Here is a 21,372-nt window from a genome sequence, read left to right on the forward strand (position 1 = left end):
AAACATTCAGATACTATTATCTGTAATGTTTCCATCCTCAATGTAATCTTCTGATTAAAATTGTCAGAAAATTGTCCAAAAATTGTTTTCATAGGATTTAAGCTATTAAAGCTGTGTATATGTCATTACTAAATCAATTGGTAGTTAAGGAAAATTGCAACCAACCAGTGCTTTGATCTATATAAAATAAAACCTGGATTGGTCTACTTAAGTTGAAGCCTTAAACTTATCTGTACAAGGAACACTTGGCTGTACAGAAGTTTTGGAACTGAATATCACCTTAAGGCAAGAGATATCAATTATCTTTTACAGATCCCCTAGCAAGTTCATGCATCCTTATAAAAGACTGAATGTTCTCAATAAATCTAGGATGTCCTTTAGGAGTTCTTAGTCTAATTGACATGACCCATATACAAATCTCTCCACCCAGTGTCACTCTTCTCCAAGGAACCCAATCATTCACATTGGCAAATATACTTGAAATTTTCTTTTCATTTTCCTGAAATAATACTGTTTAAATCTAGACAGAATAGACTAAGTCTTGTTTAATAACACTGTGTGTGAGTTATCCCATTAAGTTTCTTAGTATAGAGGAGGCCAAGGAGGAGGAAAGGAGATGACAAATTGGCTTACTTTTGAGTTCTCTTATTCTGATTGGAGTTCCCCTCAACTACTCTGGTGGCTTGACTCTATTGGTTAAAATTTGTATACTCAATATTTTAATGGGTAGGGTTTGCAAAGTTATTGGGTAATGAATTCATAGCTATTCTTATAATATAGTCCTTGTCATATTTAGGTTATCAGCCAATATCAATAAAGATGCTTCTGGCTTAGGTAGTATATATTTTTATTAAATTTTAAGTTCAGACTTTGTTTGCAATTTCCTAAGTACCACTGACCCAGTGGCACTCTGAACTTAGTGCTGAGGAGAGCAAAAAGTATTTATAACTAAAATTCTATTTTAAAGGTTATTTTTGAGGGAACTAAAACATTTTCAGTCTTCTATCATACCATTTATGAAGGACATATATGATATATTGAGAATCTTCCTGGGATGACTACTTAAAATAGAGCTGTAAGGAGAAATTTTAACAAGAGGCTCTTTTAGGATTATCATGTGTTCTCTTATTTGTTAGCATAGTGTATTACATTTATAAATTTTTTTTTATCGTGACTCTTGAACAAATTACTCTGGATTCAAAGAGTACTATATCCAGTGTTTTTGCATTTCCAATTTTAAGTGAGGCTGGTTAAAAAAACTGGGTTTTTTTTGTCAAGTTTTAGTATCAAAATTATATTAACCTTATAAAATGTGTTGAGCAGATTTCCTCTTTTCTCTGACACAGGTTGTATATGAATTATCAATTTCTTCAAGTTTTGCAAAAATGCCTATAAATGTAACTGGGCCAGGCATCTTTTGAGGGGAATGTTTTTTTCTTCTTGATTCAAGTTCTGGAGTGGTAGTGATCAATTGGGTTATTTCTTCCTGTGTGTATTTCGATCATTTATATTTTTTCTAGAAAAAGGTTCTTTGCACCTAACTTTCAACTTCATTAACATGAACTTTTTCATTGCATTTTCTTATGATTTATAAAATGTGTACTATATGTGTGACATGTCCCTTTTTACATTTTGTATTTTATCTATTTGTGATATTCTATTTTTTTCCCTTGGTCACTCTTGCAAGTAAGTGGTTTATCTGTTATCAATACTTTCAAGAAGTAGTTTGGGGTCATCTATATCATTTCCTTCTCTTTAATTTCATTCATTTCTATTTTTATAGCTTTGTGACCTTTAGTTCCTGAGAAATTGTTGCAAAGCTTTGCTCTAGCTTCAAAATTCTGTGGTTCTATAAAAAGTTATCCTATGTTTAGAAGCCAATGGAACACTCATACAAACAGAAAATGGAGTGGGATGCTATTACTAATTTGGTGAACTTATTTTTTATGTAGAAACCTTTTATCCTAAATAATCATAACCAGACCATTTCATAGGGCCATCAGTAGACTTTAACCTTGGAGGCAATCTACTTGGAAAGACACCTATTCTGCTATCCTGATAACATGATTTTTCTTAGTGACTTTTTAAAAACTGTACCATTTCATTTTGACAAGAGCTCAAATAGTCCACAAAATAGTATTTGAAATATGTTGCGCTCACAATTAAACACAATTACCTTAATTTCTTAGAAAGTATTTGTGAAAAGTTCACAATGCAATACACATTTTATTTATTTTTAATTTTTACAATAACATTTATTTACTTTTGAGAGAGAGAAAGAGACAGAGTATGAGCAGGGGAGGGGCAAAGAGAAGGGAAACACAGAATCTGAAGGAGGCTCCAGGCTCTGAGCTGTCAGCACAGAGCCCAATGTGATGCGAGCCTCGAACCCACGAACTGTGAGTTCATGACCCAAGCTGAAGTTGGACACCCAACCAACTGAGTTATCCAGGCGCCCTTGCAACACACAATTGTTTTAGACTCACACAGAAGATCACTAATCTACTTGGGATTTTGTGTTTTACTTTCTCCATTTTGTGAGTGGACCACTAACACAAAATTATCTTAAAATCAGATAAAGCTAATGAAAAAGTGCATCAGTATTCTACTCTGCTTGCTTTGATAGTATTTTCTTAGTAAAATCCAATTCATGCCCTTGGTATTTTAACATTAAATTAAATTCTCAGTTAATAAATAGACACACATAAAAATCACAGGCTGAATTTTTACTTGTTTCAAGAGTTGGTTTTTGTTCGCTTATGTGATTGCTTAGTTGCCTGTTCAAAAATTCTTCTAGAATGAACTGGTATGAATACCAACGTTTATTCTTCCCTCTAAGCCTGGTAACATGATAAGTCATTTGGTTTAAACAAATGCTGCAGTCAAAGCTACCTGTTGGAAATATTTTAAGTTCCATACACATTTATTTTTTAATTTTTAAGTTTATTTATTTATTTTTAAGAGAGAGAGGCAAGGGAAGAGAGAAAGGGGGACAGAGAATTGGAAGCAGGCCCTGTGCTGTCAGCAGAGAGCCCAGTGTGGGGCTCGAACTCACAAACCGTTAAGATCATGACCTGAGCCGAAGGCAGATACTTAACGGACTGAGCCAGCCAGGTGCCCCAACTACAGAAATATAATGAAATAAATTCCAAAAATAAAATAAGAACTTTCTGGAGAAAAGGTGTTTTATAGAATATAGTAACCTTGTGGAATATGGTAACCTTGACTGACAGCTATGACATTAGAATTTTGTCATCAGTTATAGCCTCCTTACACTTTTCAAAATTTATACTATATGAATTTGACCTACTTTAGTTAATTTTTTAAAAAGGCTCTGATTAATTTATCTGCTTTTAAAATGTAAGTAAATTTGAGAAGAGGAAAATAATTATTCCAATGCTAGTGCTATATACAAGTGGTCAAACATGTAGGAAAAACTTTATTTTAAATACAAATCATACATTACTGAGATATGTTTTAGCCATGATTATTTTCATTCCAATGTGATCAATTTTACATTTCCTTCTTAACATGATTTCAAGAGCAACTTTCTACTTATTTCAAGGTCTGTAAATTGTTTAGTTCAATATCTCGTTCCCAGATATTTGTATCAAAATATGTCTGAGCTTGCACCTATATTTTCACATTAAATTAGACCATTAAACCTAACTTCAAATACCCAACTCAGTGATTCTTTTTCTCTGAGACTACCCAAATTCCTTTGCCACCAATTTTGAAGTCTACTGGTTACAGTGAGAAGAATTTTGCCTACCAACAGACTATTTTAATAAGTCACATAAAGTACCCTGGAGAGAATCTGATTTCACACAGAACAGAGAATAAAGTCTCAATAGTGGTTGTTTCTTGATATCTCTGAGACAATAAATGATGTTTTAAAAGTAGTAATATCAAGATTTGGGGAGTTTTTACTTATAATTAACTTACCATACCTTTGTGCAACCTGATAGGATTTTTACTTGATGGCAGATTTGTGTGACATAGTGGAACAAGCTCGGAAGAGAGTCAAATCCCATACCAAATCTTGCAATTATATAAGGACTCTCCTGGAAAAGAGTTCTCATTCTTTTATAAGTACAATGCAGTATTATATTACCAGTATTTATATTTTATAAATAAAGCATAGAATGCCTTCTATCTTCCTGGTTTTTTTCTTTGAAAAATAAACAATAAATAACTTCCTCTAAGTACTGAGCTTCACGTGAGGCAATCTGTTAAAGGGCAGTCACAATAAAAAAAAATAATAATAAAAACATTGCTTAGAAATACTTTCTTCTTTATGTCAAAATTTGTAGGTTTTTTCTCTTTATGTTACCAGAAACATAGAAGAATCTTGTATTAAGTGTTCATCTGCTTCTTCTGTTCTTGTCCACCTAACAGGTTAGTCTTTGATAATTGTATAAAATAAATTTTACTGAGGCTGATTATAATATGCCAAACAATAGATGCAAGCATGAGAAGAGAATATGAAGCAATAGCAGATGATGAATTTTTAAAAAATCAAAAAACATCCCTTTCATCTAAATGCCTAGGGGAGGGTGTGGGGAGAGAGAAAGGAAAGAATATTGCATTATCTACATGCAAAATAATGAAGTGGATGTTATCTTACAAAAATTAACTCAAATGGATTAAAAACCTAAATGTAAGACCAAAAACTATAAAACTCTTAGAAGAAAACATAGGGATAAAACTTGATGACATTGGATTTTACAAATATTTCTTCGATATGACACCAAAAGCACAGGTAACAAATTCAACATAAACAACACTACATCAACCTTAAAACCTTCATGCACATCGGAGGATAATCAACCAACTGAAAAAGAAGCCTATGGAATGGGAGAAAATACTTGCGATCAGATATCTTATAAGGATTTAATACCCAGAATATATAAAAAGCCGCTACAACTCAACAACAAAAAACAAATCATCTGATTTTAAAATGGACAAAAAACTTGAATAGACATTGCTTTACATAAAATAAACAAATGGTTAAGAAACGTATGAAGGGATCCTTAATATCACTAATCATTGAAGAAATGCCAACCAAATTGACAATAAGATAATACCTCACACCCATTAGGATGGCTAATATCAGAAGAACAGAAAATAACAAATGCTGGAGAAGATGTGGAAATATAGGAGCACTTGTGCACTGTTGGTGGGATTGTAAAAAGTGCAACCTCTACAGAAAACAATAAGGCAGTTTCTTAAAAAATTAAAATTACCATGTGATCCAGAAATCCTTACATTTCTAAAAGAAGTGTAAGTAGGGTCACAAAGAGATATTTGTATATCTACATTCATAGCAACGTTATTCACAGAAGCAATCCAAATCCAAACTCTATCAATGGACGAAGAGACAGACAAAATGTGGTATATACACATATATATGTACCCACATCTATACATATAACCTATGTATATACATACACGATGGAATGTTATTTAGACTTAAAAAGAATAGATACCCTTTTACATGCTGCAACATGGATAAACCTTGAGGACACTACACTAAGTGAAATAAGCTAATCACAAAAAAAGTCTATACTACACGACTCCACTAATACGAGGCATCTAAAGTCGTCAAATTCATAGAAAGAAAAAGTAGAATGGTAGTCACCTGTGGCTGTGGAGAGGAAGAAACAGGGGCATTTTTGCTCAACAGGAATCGTGTCAGTTTTGCAAGACGATAGGGTTCTAGAGCTCTGTTGCACTGCGCAGTAATGTGAATAGACTTAACGCTACTGAGCTATACACTTAAAAATGGTTAAGACGGTCAATTTTATGTCACGTGTTTTTTGTTTTTTGTTTTTACCGCAATTAAAAATTTTCAAGAGGTTTAATAACTCAACCCAAATTATGCCAAACTTTTCACTATTAAGAAAGAAGGGTTTGGGGTGCCTGGGTAACTCAGTTAAGCATCTGACTTCAGCTCAGGTCATGATCTCTCAGTTCACAAATTCAAGCCCCACATCAGGCTCTGTGCTGAGAGCTCAGAGCCTGGAGCCTGCTTCAAGTTCTATGTCGCCCTCTCTCTCTCTGTACTTCCCCCACTTGTGCTCTGTCAATCTCTCTCTCTCAAAACTAAATAAACATTAAAAAATGGTTTCAAATGTGTTAAAAAATTAAGTCTTAACAAATTTTTGAAAGAACAGTATAATTTCAAAGTGTTTAACAGAGGAAGTCAGTAACATACATGATATTAAAGTTTGAAAAATCTGGGTATAGGTAATTGAGCAAACTGGAAAATGCCCACTTTATCCTAAGATATATCTGCTTATATTTGGTTCCTGGAGAGTTAGAGCACAGTCATCTTTTGTTGTACAGTTTGATTAAAATTTTTATCATCTTTTGTTTATGATATTTTTATTTTTTCCTGTTTTTTTTTTTTTTTGCTTTTGTTTCTGTTTAAACAAATGTGCCCCGCAATGGTTCAATAAATAAGACAAATGCTGTGACTATAAAAGCTGCAGTTTGTAATATACCACATCTAGAATCCAGAACAAATGAATTAGACAGAAGTGGTCATTATTCTAATTAAACAATCAGGTAACATCACGACAAGTTGGTTTGCAGCATCAAAACTGTCCATTTAAGTCCTTTTTCTTAATGATCAGAGAGGCCTCATGTTTTCGCCTGCCTCCTCATCCTGTTTTGTGCGAGATCCATTACAGGACGGAAACTTTTTGGACCTCCAACAATGGCAAAACACAGCTTTATCTCCCAAAGCCTCCATGTCAAAAGCATGTTTACTACCTTGGGGCTGTCTTTCTGGATGTGAGGTTTTACCATAGATCTGTTGTGATGATTTCTAACATTAAACCTTCTGTAGGCTAGATAATCAATCGCAGCTGTGTCAGGAGCAATGGTACCTGTTGCGATCTATTCAACTCGCACGTAGAAGTCAGACTCATGGCACCGTTGCCTGCAAGGTGTGTGTGCAGGACCCTAAGAACAAACAGGCTCTCGTGGAAGCAGGGCTGGCGTAAAGGCGTGAAAAGTGGACTAAGCGTACTGATGCCTGGCAGACGCCGAGGTGGGCGGTAAGCACATGTGTGCTTCTGGTATTTTTAATTATCTAGCTATCCAGCTGTCTTTAATTTTCCAAGCACCCATCCATTCACCCATCCACGCATATTTAATTTTCCTCCTTCCTCGCCTTCCTTCCACCCTGCAATACCTGTAGGTGCTTACCATGGCCCTATGTTCCTAAACATTGTAATTCTCTAAGAACTTAAAGAATGTTGAAGGAAGGTCTCAAAGAATTTTTAGGAGTTACCATCATATTGATAAGACTATGGACACATCTTGTACGTACCTATCAAATCCCAGATGATAAGCAACAGCAAACATGACTCCTCCTTTTCTCAGTCCGCGTGACAAAACGTAGCTGCCACCGCGTTTGCTGTTCTTCACACTAGTTGCAGTGTCGGGACAACTGCACATTTTCCACAGTGCTCTCTAGCAAATGTTTTGAAATTTACCCTCCAGAGACCATCTGCTATAAATGGGCTTCAGTGGAGTTAATGAATATTTTATTACTGTCTCGCCTTATTTTGGCTTAAAATGGAAAACATGGGTTAAGTGTAAAGTGTCAAATTAACAGAAATGCTTCACTGAACCATTCAGTCTCTGAAAAAGTTTTGTTAAGTATATGTGTGTATTTCGTGTAATCAGTTTACCATTGTGAATATATGCCAGGGAATACATGAATGACTCAATATGAAATGCCTAATACTTTCTAGGCATAATTTCTGGCACCATAAACACATCACTTTTGATTGATTTGAAATAAGGCAGTCATTGACTGGTTGAACGAATCTGATAGGTCATACGTTCTCTAGAAAGTCAAATGCCTTGAGAACATTTTCTGCAGTAAAGCTATTCACCACACACCATTTTTTCTGTTGTCACTATTTGATCATCCTTTGCTTTGTGACCGTGTAAAATAGTGCTGAATTTCTCAAGTTGTTCATTATTTGCCTATGGGAGAATTACTGTGGAGTCTGGGTCAAATTTGGGGCTTTAGCCTTCAAAATTCCTTCTTTCTAAAATAAAGAACCAACTATTAGTTGAACTATGTATAGTTACAAAACATCACACCTTTGCATTGCAGCAACAGTGTATATGTTTTCTATGGTTTTAAAAACAGATGAGCTGAAATATCAGGTGAGATTTGATGACTTCATGTTGCTCTGGTCACAAGATGCAGTTAAAAAATATCTGCTGAAGATCTATGTGTCTGAGACAATGTTAAAATTTTCAGATATATCATCTCACTTTATCTCCCCAATTACAATGATTGATGAGAATGCATATCAGCTACACTTTACAGTTGAGAAGGTGATAGGTCAGTCACAGATCAGGATCTCACAGTGTGTGAGTTTGAGCCCCACATGAGGCTCTGTGCTGACAGTGCAGAGCCTGCTTGGGGTTTTCATTTTCTCTCCCTCTCACTCTGCCCCTCTCCCTCTCTCTGTCTCTCAAAAAATAAATAGACTTATAAAAAATTACAAAAAAAAAAAAAAGGAAGGGCCAAACAGTTTATCCAAGACCACCCACTTATAAATTGAGGTTTGGGTTAGTCTAACGCAAAAGCCAATGTTTTGTGTTTTATCATGTGAACTCCAGCCCTTCATAGCCCTTCACATGAATACAGTTATTTTTAAATTAGAAAGATTAAAAATTCACTTTGCTTTTTAAAAAGAAAAGGCAAAAGGAATAAAAACTGTTTTTTAAAAAAACTTTTTCTGACTTTTTATTATGTGATAAACATTGTGTAAGATACTTTCAAATGCTTTGTACTGAATCCCTAAAATAAAAATTAGATTATTTCTATTGTAAATATAACAAGTATGGTTGGAATTATGAATTCTAGACTTCATTTCTAGTTAATATAATCCATATTTTTCTTAATTAGGTGGATAATAGATTTTTTTTGACCTCAGGTAAACATTATAGATAATGGATGTTTTGCTTTTATTTAAAAAAAATTTTTTTAAGGTTTATTTATTTTTGAGAGAGAGAGCAAGAGAGTGTGTGTGCTTGAGTGGGGGAGGGACAGAGAGAGAGGTAGACACAGAATCTGAAGCAGGCTCCGGGCTCTGAGCTGTCAGCACAGAGCCCAGCGTGGGGCTCAAACTCATGAACTGCTAGATCATGACCTAAGCTGAAGTTGGTAGCTTAACTGACTGAGTCACCCAGAAGCCCCTGTTTTGCTTTTAGATATCAACAATTGCGACCCCCCCCCCTTTTTTTTGCTAGATTTATTTATTTGCTTACCAAATTTTCATTGCGTACATATAATAGGCCAGGTACCCTTCTAGGTGCTGGAGATGGAAATAGAAACATCTACCCCTATAGAACTTACATTCTACTGAATTTATCTCTAGAACCAACTCATACACTACCTGGAAAAATATTAGTTACAGGTAATATGCCTATTTGACAATCTTCACCTACCATTAGTTTGATTCAAGAGTTCAGGATCATCAAAACATCAAACTTAAATTGTATCTTAATCTGCCAATTGGTAAAACAATTTCTTCCTTTGGCTTTTTTTTTTTTAATTTCAAGAAAATCATTAGAATAAAGTGCTCATATGTTTACCTGAAACAGACTTCCCTTCAGTCAACAAATAACATCAACAGCAAATTCTGAGACTAAGTAGGTGGCTATATTATTGAGCTTCTTTTAATTGTTTTTGGCAGTCATCTCTCTTATATTCCTTTGCTTTCTTATCCTTACCTCTATGCCTAAGGCCTAACACACCCGCTTTATATGGGGGTTATCTCGTACCTTCTTACATTCATTCTTTTTTTTTTTTCTATTCCTAGTGACATTTCTCCGTTTCTCCATTATTTTCTTGCATCTGAATGCATGGAATGAAAAGTTTCAAAGTTGTTATGTGTGTGAAGGAGTCTTGTTTCTGTGGTTACAATGCTATCATATAATAATGTGATGTTTCAGGATATATATTAATCTGTTACAAGTTTCACTCAGTCCTTAAAATTCATCATTACATATATAAACCGGTTGCCTTCATTCTCTGATTACTTGAACAGTTTAACAAGATGGAAAAGTACAGAAAATTAGAGGACATTGCCCCACAAAGTACAAATATTATACCCACCCTAGACAAAAGCAGGAAGTTCAGAAAAAAAATGGGGGGGAGATAATTTCCAAGAAAGCTATATAAATGCTTTTTCTTTAAGCTAAACACAGATGAGCATGAAAATAGAAAAACTGTTATTAGGTAGAAAGCAGAATTTATTTAACCTTTTCTGGTTGTGGGTAATTGGCACAGAAAGGAAACTTTGATCCCACGACTTGTGGGTACAAGAGCTGGAGTTGTTTTCTTCTTGCCAGAGCCACGGCATCAAAGAAAGATGCTTAAAACATGTTTAAAAACATGTTCCTAGTAGTAGACTTGCAGAATTGGAAAGCTTAGCCTGAAATTGCAGCACTTGCCTATCTCTGTGCATTAGAACACAGAAATAGAAACAGCTTATTATCTAGAATTATAATTGGCGAATATTCTAAACTTTTAAAATCAAAACTTTGAACAGCATGCTATTAGCTTATCAAGTTTCACTTGAGTAAGCAGTTGACATGAACTGGATTGGATCAACGTGCTAAGGGACATGGATGATGCTCATGGAATGACACAGAGCCGTATGAGTAAAGAGGAAACAGTTACACCGGAACAGCCCCAGAGACATTGTGCCTAGTTACACCTTAACTAAAGATGATTATTACACCAGGCACTCCTTCCCTCTTTCCCTCCTTATTTCCTTCCTTCCTTCCTTCCTTCCTTCCTTCCTTCCTTCCTTTAGATTGCATAATTTATTAATATCTATACACTGTGATAGGTTTTAGAGATACAACAGTGAACAAAAACCACAGAATCTCCTCCTCAGAACTCACACCTTAGTTATTTATGTATATTTTTCATAGTTTGGTAATATTAGTATAGAGGTAGAGACTCTTTGCTACCTACCCCATATCCACTGAACCCTTTTTTCCTTTTAAAGAAATTTGGGGTGCCTGGGTGGCTTAGTCAGTTGAGTATCTGACTTCAGCTCAGGTCACGATCTCACGGTTTGTGAGTTCGAGCCCTGCATCGGGCTGTGTGCTGACAGCTCGGAGACTGGAGCCTGCTTTGGATTCTGTGTCTCCCTCTCTCTCTGCCCCTCCCCTGCTCATGCTGTCTCTCTCTGTCTCTCAATAATAAATAAACATTAAAAAAATTTTTTTTACATAAAGAAATCTCTGTTATTGAGGGTGCCAATGTAGACAGATAAAACATTTCCCATCTTTCCTTTAAAAGAGAGTTATCCAACAAAATGTAAGCAAAGGTCAATGGATGAGTTTCCCAGCAAACTTCTTTAACTGAGGGCTACATCCTTGTGCACTTTGTCCTTCTTCCTTCCTACTATATGGAACATGGATATGATGGCTGGAGCTGAAGCAGTTATTTTAAAACCATGAGACAACTTGAACACGGAAACAATATTCTAAAAATGTAGAGGGGAAAAAAATCAAAGGAGCCTGATTTGGGCCAAAGATCAGGAAAGCCTGCCTATGAATTTCCACTACATGAAAAATAAAGTCGTATGTGCTTCTTAAATTATTTCAGTTTTTAAAAATATGCCATTCTTTCTAATTATGACAGATACCCAAATATACATATATATATGTGTATATATATGTATATGTACAAAAGACATAAATTCTAACACAAACACAAATTTATACACATATAATGAGATGTTATTCCAAATGGGGACTTGTTTATTTTCAGTCAAAACTTCCACAAACCCCTGCCATTCCAGCTTTAAAAGTTTTTCTGTTGAAAGACTGCTTGAAATGTTTTGAGGAAAGATGCCCAACTAGAGAAACTGGTTGGCCATTCTATGCAATTTTTGGTATTCAGAAGGGATAAACTAGTCAAGAGGAGGAGCCCCTTACCCACTGAAGTTCAAGATAAGCTACTCCTGTTATGACATCTTCTACATTTGCTTTGATTTCAGTTCTACCATTTTCTAAATTCTTAGAGCATATCTTCTATGTCATCAAATTCATTGTTGAATTAACCGCCTTTTAGTAATTGTCATTGTTTATAGGTATCTTCTCTCTTCAGTAAAATTACCCTTGCAAAGAAGAACAGTATCTCTTCATGTTATGTTAGCCACCAGGCTGAGACTAGGACAAGCTATTCAAGTATTAACTAGGTGATCATATGACATGGTATTTTGATTTGGAATATTTAAGGTTTCTTTGTTTTTTTTTTTTGTTTGTTTTGTTTTTTGTTTTTTTTTTTTTTTAAGGGTGCTTGGGGAAAACCTGGGTGGCTCAGGCAGTTAAGCCTCTGATTCTTGGTTTCAGCTCAGGTCATGATCTCATGGTTTGTGAGATCAGGCCTTGCACTTGGTTCCACACTGGTGGTGCAAAGCCTGCTTGGGATTCTCTCTCTCCTCTCTCTCTCTCTCTCTCTCTTTCTCTCTCTCCCCACACACACACTCCACACATGCACATGTGCACACTCTATCCCTCTCTCTCAAAATAAATAAAATAAACTTTTAAAAAATGTTAAAAGGTATTTATATGAGCACTTCTTATAAGATAAATGTTTTTTTTTAATATTTACTTCTTTTTGAGAGAGAGAGAGAGACAGAGCCTGAGCAGGGGAGGGGCAGAGAGAGAGGGAGACACATAATCTGAAGCAGGCTCCAGGCTCTGAGCTGTCAGCACAGAGTCCAATGCAGGGCTGGAACACATGAACCGTGAGATCATGACCTCAGCTGAAGTCAGACACTTAACCCACTGAGCCACCCAGCTGCCCCAAGATAAATGTTTTCTGAAAACACATAAAAGTTTCATCTCTTGTTACAACCTACAAGAGCATTTTTAGAAGAATGTCTTTTGGGGACACCTCAGTGACAAGTTTAGTGATAATAATCAATAGGCTGCTCTTCCATTCTTTCATTCAGCAGATCTTTCTTGAGGACCCTCTACCCAGCAAGCATTGATCTAAGCTGGAGGGGAGGGGAGGGGTGAGACGGATGGGATGGTAGTAAGGCAAAAACTGCACCACAAAGAACTATTCTAACTGGAAAAGCAGACTACAAACAAGTATTTCGAATGTATAATATAATTCTATATCATGAGAATAAAAAGTTCTCGAAATAATTTAAAGCAGAATGGTAGAAAAGAAAATGATAGGAAGAACTATTTTTCCACGTGGAGGTAGCAAAGCCAACAAAACGAAGCTCTGGAAAATGGCTTGCAGGTCCCCAGTTAGAGATGCCCTGGGTTTATCCCAGAAATAGCCAGAAGTCTAGTATGTCTGGACAGCCATGAGTGAGGCGTAGTGCTAGGGGAGGGGCACCCAGAGAGAGGCAGGGAACAGATTGCTCAAGATTTCGGGGGTGAAAGTAAGAGTTTGCATTGTACTCCAAAGGTAATGGTAAGTGACCAGAAAGTTTTAATCAGGGCAATGCATTATCAGATTTACATATTAAATTGTTCTTCTGGCTCCAAGATAAAGGACAGAGTGTTTGAGATGCTGAAAGGAAACTGAGAGACCAGGTAGTAGATGACAAAGGAAGAAAGAATGTGGAGTGGACTGAGGAGAGTAGTGTTGAGAAGTCAAAAGGGGCGACATTCAGCAAATACTCAGCTAGTAGAACTGAGAAGACTTGCTGATGTAGGCGATGTGGTGGCAATATTTTGGTTAGAGTCAACATATAGAGCAGATGAAATCCAGAGTGACAATATAACGCACTGAGGTACTCAATAAAATGTTCTCATTTCATCCAGAGAGAACAAAGCTTTCCTTAAAACATTTTGCCTTTCAACTGTCACCGGATAAAGGGAGTCAGAGAATACTATTAAGAATTCTTATTGGCGGTGAGTATTTCTTTTAAGTGGCTAATCAGGAGGTAGAGGGAGAAAAAATAAAGAATGATAAGTTGTAGGACGATCATTATTTTGTAAACAATGTAAACGATCTGGATTCTAAATTATAAATGTTGAATATTGCTACTTTTATTTTGCCTCAGACCTTCACTTTGTCCCCTGGCAACTGGCAATTTTAATTATAGTAAGAAAATTTTTTAAAAAAATTGACAACTTAAAAATGTATAAAACCAGATTGGATAAGTTGAAAGTGCTCAGTAGGATGCTAGGTATATTTTATTTTTGAATTATTGGGTACCATCAGAAAGATAGACATTCAGAGGAAGGAGCACATACCAGAAGATTGACAGCTTTGCGAATGGCTTGAAAGGTAGGAGAAAGATATATTTTAAAGAATACCAGAGAAAAGGAGTGAAACCTCCCAAATGTAGAGAACTCGGTGATTAAGTGTGTTGTCAATAGCTTCTGACAGTAGGCATGCAGTGAGACTTTGGGTATTTCACAAACTGGCATTTTTGCACCACACAGATAAACACAAATCAACTATTTTGCTCACTGAGTTTGATGAGTTTACTCCATTTCCTCTATAGTCAACACTACTAGGATTTAATGGTATTTATTGTTGATTCCACTGGGAATCTGGAATCCAACCTATCTGGAATATAGCTGATTTGTGACAGATCACAGTGAGAGGTGAATCCACCGGTGATGGATAGGTAGGCAGGTAGGTAGGTAGACAGGCACTGGGGCCACTGTGGCCAGATTGTTGTATCCAAAGAAGGTGAAAATATTTTCTATGCCCTTGTGTAAAATTCCCAGTTTATTTTTATACGATAGCTCTTACTTAGACAGTCTTTTCAATTTTAGAAATTAAAAACCAAAAAGGAACTGATGAACAAAATAACTTCACAGAAATCATTTTGGAAGCACTCAAATTTTAACACTCAATTCTCATTAAAAGTCTCAATGTGGGAAACTTCTAAAAGTGAATCAAGATCAAATGATATCAGCAGTAACAGTTTTTGCCAAGATAAAGCCTGACCTTTCTAACTTAAGCTAGGTTATCAGGTTCACTGGAGAGAATAATGGAACTTGTCGTTGGAACTAGTAGTTAGCAATTAGGGACTGTGCATTATAATAATTTCATTTAGCATTTGAACAACTTTAAGATGTGATTATTATCTCCTTTTCATAAGATAAAGAAACAGATTCAAAAAGATAAATATTATCTGGGACTTGTAAAGAAAAGTAAATGGTGGAACAGTGATTTACACTCACCCTTTTTGTGGTATTCCTACACCCTTCTTGCAGTAGGGAATCTTCATTGGACTGAAAGGAATGGTTAGAAGGTAAATTTCAGCTCCTAGAAAGGAAGCACCTTCTGTCTATTAAACACTCTTCAAGCAAAGCAGACTTTCTCAGGAGATCTCTTCCGGCTGCAACATCAAATGAGTCTACTATGATATTCTATAATCATGATAAAATAAACTAAGAATGGGATTTTTATCATGCAATTCAATGTATTATAAAAAAAATAGTCAGGTAGGTATATATCACCCTTAACAGCACCCGGGGAAGGCAAGGAAAGATGGGCCCGTAACCCCTTCACCACTGTGCGACTACACCAGACTGATGCTGTTCATCTTCAGTTGCCTTGCAGGGCAATAAGGGAAGACACCAGAGTCGGATTGTGAGTTACCAGCCACAGGGAGCTACACATGAATTAATTCATGTTTTGTCCAGATCAACCAGTAAGAGAAAAATGCACCAGAGTTTTGTGGGGTCACAACTGCCAACCTTATCTTCTCCAACTTTTGAAATAGAGATCTGATATTTACTTTGCATCTTCACAAAAGCATACTCTGTCTTCTGAAGGAAACTGAAGTGAAATTACCTGGCTAGTAATTAGGCAAACAAAATTGGCCTGGCTAGTGACTCAAGGTACTCTGGATTGTTATGAATCCAATACAAATTTATTTAAGAGGGAAAAAAAATGCTACTCTAATCTAACCACAAATGTCCTTATCACATAGATACTTCTCATTCAGCTGATGCATTAGAACCATACCAGTTATATTCCTATTTCTTGAGAAGTTGCACTTTATCTAATTTGTTTACATTTTGACCTTCGCCAATAGTTCTGATCAATTTATTTGTAACTGTTACATTCATACATAAATAGAAGCTATAGTTCTACCATTAAATAATATCTACTTAAATTTCAGGTATTATGGCTACTGATAGTGACAAGAAAATTAACAGAAATCTGAAATATATCTCAAGATGCTATGAAATATATTTGCCTCTGCCCTTCAACTTCAGATAAACTGTGCTTTATATCTTCATTATTAATGCATATTATCTGACATGAATATTAAAATACGAGCATTTACAGAAGAAATATAAACTGCATTTACTACCAACATTGGCAGGGATGTGCAGGAACTAGAACTTGCTTACACTGTTGGAAGAAATATAAAATGGTTCAACCACTTTGGTAAATAGTTTTGAAGTTTCTTAAAATTTTAAATATACATCTACCAAATGATCCATTCATTCCACCCTGACTATGCACTCAGGGTGTAAACATACCCATCTGTCAAAGATTTATACACAAGTGTTCATAGCAGCTTCATTTTTTATAGCCCCAAACTGGAAACAACACAAATGTCCATCCACAGGTGAAGAGATAAACAAATGTGGAGGATGCATATTATGAAATACTATTCAACAATTAAAAGGAATGAATTATTGATGTGTGCTACAATCTGGGTGAATCCCAAAATTATGCTTAGCGAAAGCAGTACATACTGTAGGATTACAGTTATGAAATGAGAAAAAAATATGCAAACTAATTTATAGTGGCAGAAAGCAGATCAATGGTTGCCTGGGTAACCAGGTGGGGAAAAGGAGGGATTACCAAGTAACCCAAGGAAATTTTGAGGAGTGAGGGATATGTTCATGATCTTGGTTTTGGTGACATTTTAATGTGTTAATATATATTTCAAACCTTATATTCTACTCTTCTAATATGTAAAGTTTATATATGTCCATTATATCTTTTTTTTTCAATATATGAAATTTATTGTCAAATTGGTTTCCATACAACACCCAGTGCTCATCCCAATAGGTGCCCTCCTCAATACCCATCACCTACCCTCCCCTCCTTCCCACCCCCCATCAACACTCAGTTTGTTCTCAGTTTTTAAGAGTCTCTTATGCTTTGGCTCTCTCCCACTCTAACCTCTTTTTTTTTCCTTCCCCTCCCCCATGGGTTTCTGTTAAGTTTCTCAGGATCCACATAAGAGTGAAACCATATGGTATCTGTCTTTCTCTGTATGGCTTATTTCACTTAGCATCACACTCTCCAGTTCCATCCACGTTGCTACAAAGGGCCATATTTCGTTCTTTCTCATTGCCATGTAATACTCCATTGTGTATATAAACCACAATTTCTTTATCCATTCATCAGTTGGTGGACATTCAGGCTCTTTCCATAATTTGGCTATTGTTGAGAGTGCTGCTATAAACATTGGGGTACAAGTGCCCCTATGCATCGGTACTCCTGTATCCCTTGGGTAAATTCCTAGCAGTGCTATTGCTGGGTCATAAGGTAGGTCCATTTTTAATTTTCTGAGGAACCCCCACACTGTTTTCCAGAGTGGCTGCACCAATTTGCATTCCCACCAACAGTGCAAAAGGGTTCCCGTTTCTCCACATCCTCTGCAGCATCTATAGTCTCATGATTTGTTCATTTTGGCCACTCCGACTGGTGTGAGGGGATATCTGAGTGTGGTTTTGATTTGTATTTCCCTGATAAGGAGTGACGTTGAGCATCTTTTCATGTGCCTGTTGGCCATCCGGATGTCTTCTTTAGAGAAGTGTCTATTCATGTTTTCTGCCCATTTCTTCACTGGGTTATTTGTTTTTCGGGTGTGGAGTTTGGTGAGCTCTTTATAGATTTTGGATACTAGCCCTTTGTCCGATATGTCATTTGCGAATATCTTTTCCCATTCCATTGGCTGCCTTTTAGTTTCGTTGGTTGTTTCCTTTGCTGTGCAGAAGCTTTTTATCTTCATAAGGTCCCAGTAATTCATTTTTGCTTTTAATTCCCGTTCCTTTGGGGATGTGTTGAGTAAGAGATTGCTATGGCTGAGATCAGAGAAGTCTTTTCCTGCTTTCTCCTCTAGGGTTTTGATGGTTTCCTGTCTCACATTCAGGTCCTTTATCCATTTTGAGTTTATTTTTGTGAATGGTGTGAGAAAGTGGTCTAGTTTCAACCTTCTGCATGTTGCTGTCCAGTTCTCCCAGCACCATTTGTTAAAGAGACTGTCTTTTTTCCATTGGATGTTCCTTCCTGCTTTGTCAAAGATGAGTTGGCCATACGTTTGTGGGTCTAGTTCTGGGGTTTCTATTCTATTCCATTGGTCTATGTGTCTGTTTTTGTGCCAATACCATGCTGTCTTGATGATGACAGCTTTGTAGTAGAGGCTAAAGTCTGGGATGGTGATGCCTCTTGCTTTGGTCTTCTTCTTCAAAATTACTTTGGCTATTCGGGGCCTTTTGTGGTTCCATATGAATTTTAGGATGGCTTGTTCTAGTTTCGAGAAGAATGCTGGTGCAATTTTGATTGGGATTGCATTGAATGTGTAGATAGCTTTGGGTAGTATTGGCATTTTGACAATATTTATTCTTCCAATCCATGAGCAGGGAATGTCTTTCCATTTCTTTATATCTTCTTCAATTACCTTCATAAGCTTTCTATAGTTTTCAGCATACAGATCTTTTCATTTTTGGTTAGATTTATTCCTAGGTATTTTATGCTTCTTGGTGCAATTGTGAATGGGATCAGTTTCTTTATTTGTCTTTCTGTTGCTTCATTGTTAGTGTATAAGAATGCAACTGATTTCTGTACATTGATTTTGTATCCTGCAACTTTGCTGAATTCCTGTATCACTTCTAGCAGACTTTTGGTGGAGTCTATCGGATTTTCCATGTATAGTATCATGTCATCTGCAAAAAGTGAAAGCTTGACTTCATCTTTGCCAATTTTGATGCCTTTGATTTCATTTTGTTGTTTGATTGCTCATGCTAGAATTTCCAACACTATGTTAAACGACAGAGGTGAGAGTGGGCATCCCTGTCGTATTCCTGATCTCAGGGAAAAAGCTCTCAGTTTTTCCCCATTGAGGATGATGTTAGCTGTGGGCTTTTCATAAATGGCTTTTATGATGTTTAAGTATGTTCCTTCTATCCCGACTTTCTCAAGGGTTTTCTCAAGGGTGCTGAATTTTGTCAAAGGCCTTTTCTGCATCGATTGAAAGGATCATATGGTTCTTATCTTTTCTTTTATTAATGTGATGTGTCACGTTGATTGATTTGCGAATGTTGAACCAGCCCTGCATCCCAGGAATGAATCCCACTTGATCATGGTGAATAATTCTTTTTATATGCTGTTGAATTCGATTTGCTAGTATCTTATTGAGAATTTTTGCATCCATATTCATCAGGGATATTGGCCTGTAGTTCTCTTTTTTTACTGGGTCTCTGTCTGGTTTAGGAATCTAAGTAATACTGGCTTCATAGAATGAGTCTGGAAGTTTTCCTTCCCTTTCTATTTCTTGGAATAGCTTGAGAAGGATAGGTATTATCTCTGCTTTAAACGTCTGGTAGAACTCCCCTGGGAAGCCATCTGGTCCTGTACTCTTATTTGTTGGGAGATTTTTGATAACCGATTCAATTTCTTCACTGGTTATGGGTCTGTTCAAGCTTTCTATTTCCTCCTGATTGAGTTTTGGAAGCGTGTGGGTGTTCAGGAATTTGTCCATTTCTTCCAGGTTGTCCAATTTGTTGGCATATAATTTTTCATAGTATTCCCTGATAATTGTTTGTATCTCTGAGGGATTGGTTGTAATAATTCCATTTTCATTCATGATTTTATCTATTTGGGTCATCTCCCTTTTCTTTTTGAGAAGCCTGGCTAGAGGTTTGTCAATTTTGTTTATTTTTTCAAAAAACCAACTCTTGGTTTCGTTGATCTGCTCTACATTTTTTTAGATTCTATATTGTTTATTTCTGCTCTGATCTTTATTATTTCTCTTCTTCTGCTGGGTTTAGGCTGCCTTTGCTGTTCTGCTTCTAGTTCCTTTAGGTGTGCTGTTAGATTTTGTATTTGGGATTTTTCTTGTTTCTTGAGATAGGCCTGGATTGCAATGTATTTTCCTCTCAGGACTGCCTTCGCTGCGTCCCAAAGCATTTGGATTGTTGTATTTTCATTTTCGTTTATTTCCATATATTGTTTAATTTCTTCTCTAATTGCCTGGTGGACCCACTCATTCGTTAGTAGGGTGTTCTTTAACCTCCATGCTTTTGGAGGTTTTCCAGACTTTTTCCTGTGGTTGATTTCAAGCTTCATAGCATTGTGGTCTGAAAGTATGCATGGTATAATTTCAATTCTTGTATACTTATGAAGGGCTGTTTTGTGACCCAGTATATGATCTATCTTGGAGAATGTTCCATGTGCACTTGAGAAGAAAGTATATTCTGTTGCTTTGGGATGCAGAGTTCTAAATATATCTGTCAAGTCCATCTGATCCAGCGTATCATTCAGGGCCCTTGTTTCTTTATTGACTGTGTGTCTAGATGATCTATCCATTTCTGTAAGTGGAGTGGTAAAGTCCCCTGCAATTACCACATTCTTATCAATAAGGTTGCTTATGTTTATGAGTAATTGTTTTATATATTTGGGGCCTCCCGTATTTGGCACATGGACATTTATAATTGTTAGCTCTTCCTGATGGATAGACCCTGTAATTATTATATAATGCCCTTCTTCATCTCTTGTTACAGCCTTTAATTTAAAGTCTAGTTTGTCTGATATAAGTATGGCTACTCCATCTTTCTTTTGGCTTCCAGTAGCATGATAAATAGTTCTCCATCCCCTCACTCTCAATCTAAAGGTGTCCTCAGGTCTAAAATGAGTCTCTTGTAGACAGCAAATAGATGGGTCTTGTTTTTTTATCCATTCTGATACCCTATGTCTTTTGGTTGGCGCATTTAATCCATTTACATTCAGTGTTATTATAGAAAGATACGGGTTTAGAGTCATTGTGATGTCTGTATGTTTTATGCTTGTAGCGATGTCTCTGGTACTTTGTCTCACAGGATCCCCCTTAGGATCTCTTGTAGGGCTGGTTTAGTGGTGACGAATTCCTTCAGTTTTTGTTTATTTGGGAAGATGTTTATCTTTCCTTCTATTCTAAATGACAGACTTGCTGGATAAAGGATTCTCGGCTGCATGTTTTTTTCTGTTCAATACATTGAAGATCTCGTGCCAATCCTTTCTGGCCTGCCAAGTTTCAAAAGAGAGATCAGTCACGAGTCTTACAGGTCTCCCTTTATATGTTAGGGCACATTTATCCCTTGCTGCTT

At 36.3% G+C, this 21,372-nt stretch overlaps 1 long non-coding RNA gene across 2 annotated transcripts in view; it reads right to left on the bottom strand.

Moving 5' to 3' along the window:
* Window positions 1–15,385, bottom strand: part of LOC109502164 — a 31,704-nt gene extending 16,319 nt beyond the window's left edge. For both annotated transcript variants that reach the window (XR_006582970.1, XR_002743844.2), the window contains exon 1: window positions 15,220–15,385. This is a non-coding gene — a long non-coding RNA (uncharacterized LOC109502164). The remainder of the gene's footprint in view (window positions 1–15,219) is intronic.
* Between the last annotated feature and the right edge of the window lie 5,987 nt (window positions 15,386–21,372).

The sequence above is a fragment of the Felis catus genome, chromosome A1 (assembly GCF_018350175.1).
Source record: "Felis catus isolate Fca126 chromosome A1, F.catus_Fca126_mat1.0, whole genome shotgun sequence".
NCBI lineage: Eukaryota > Metazoa > Chordata > Mammalia > Carnivora > Felidae > Felis > Felis catus.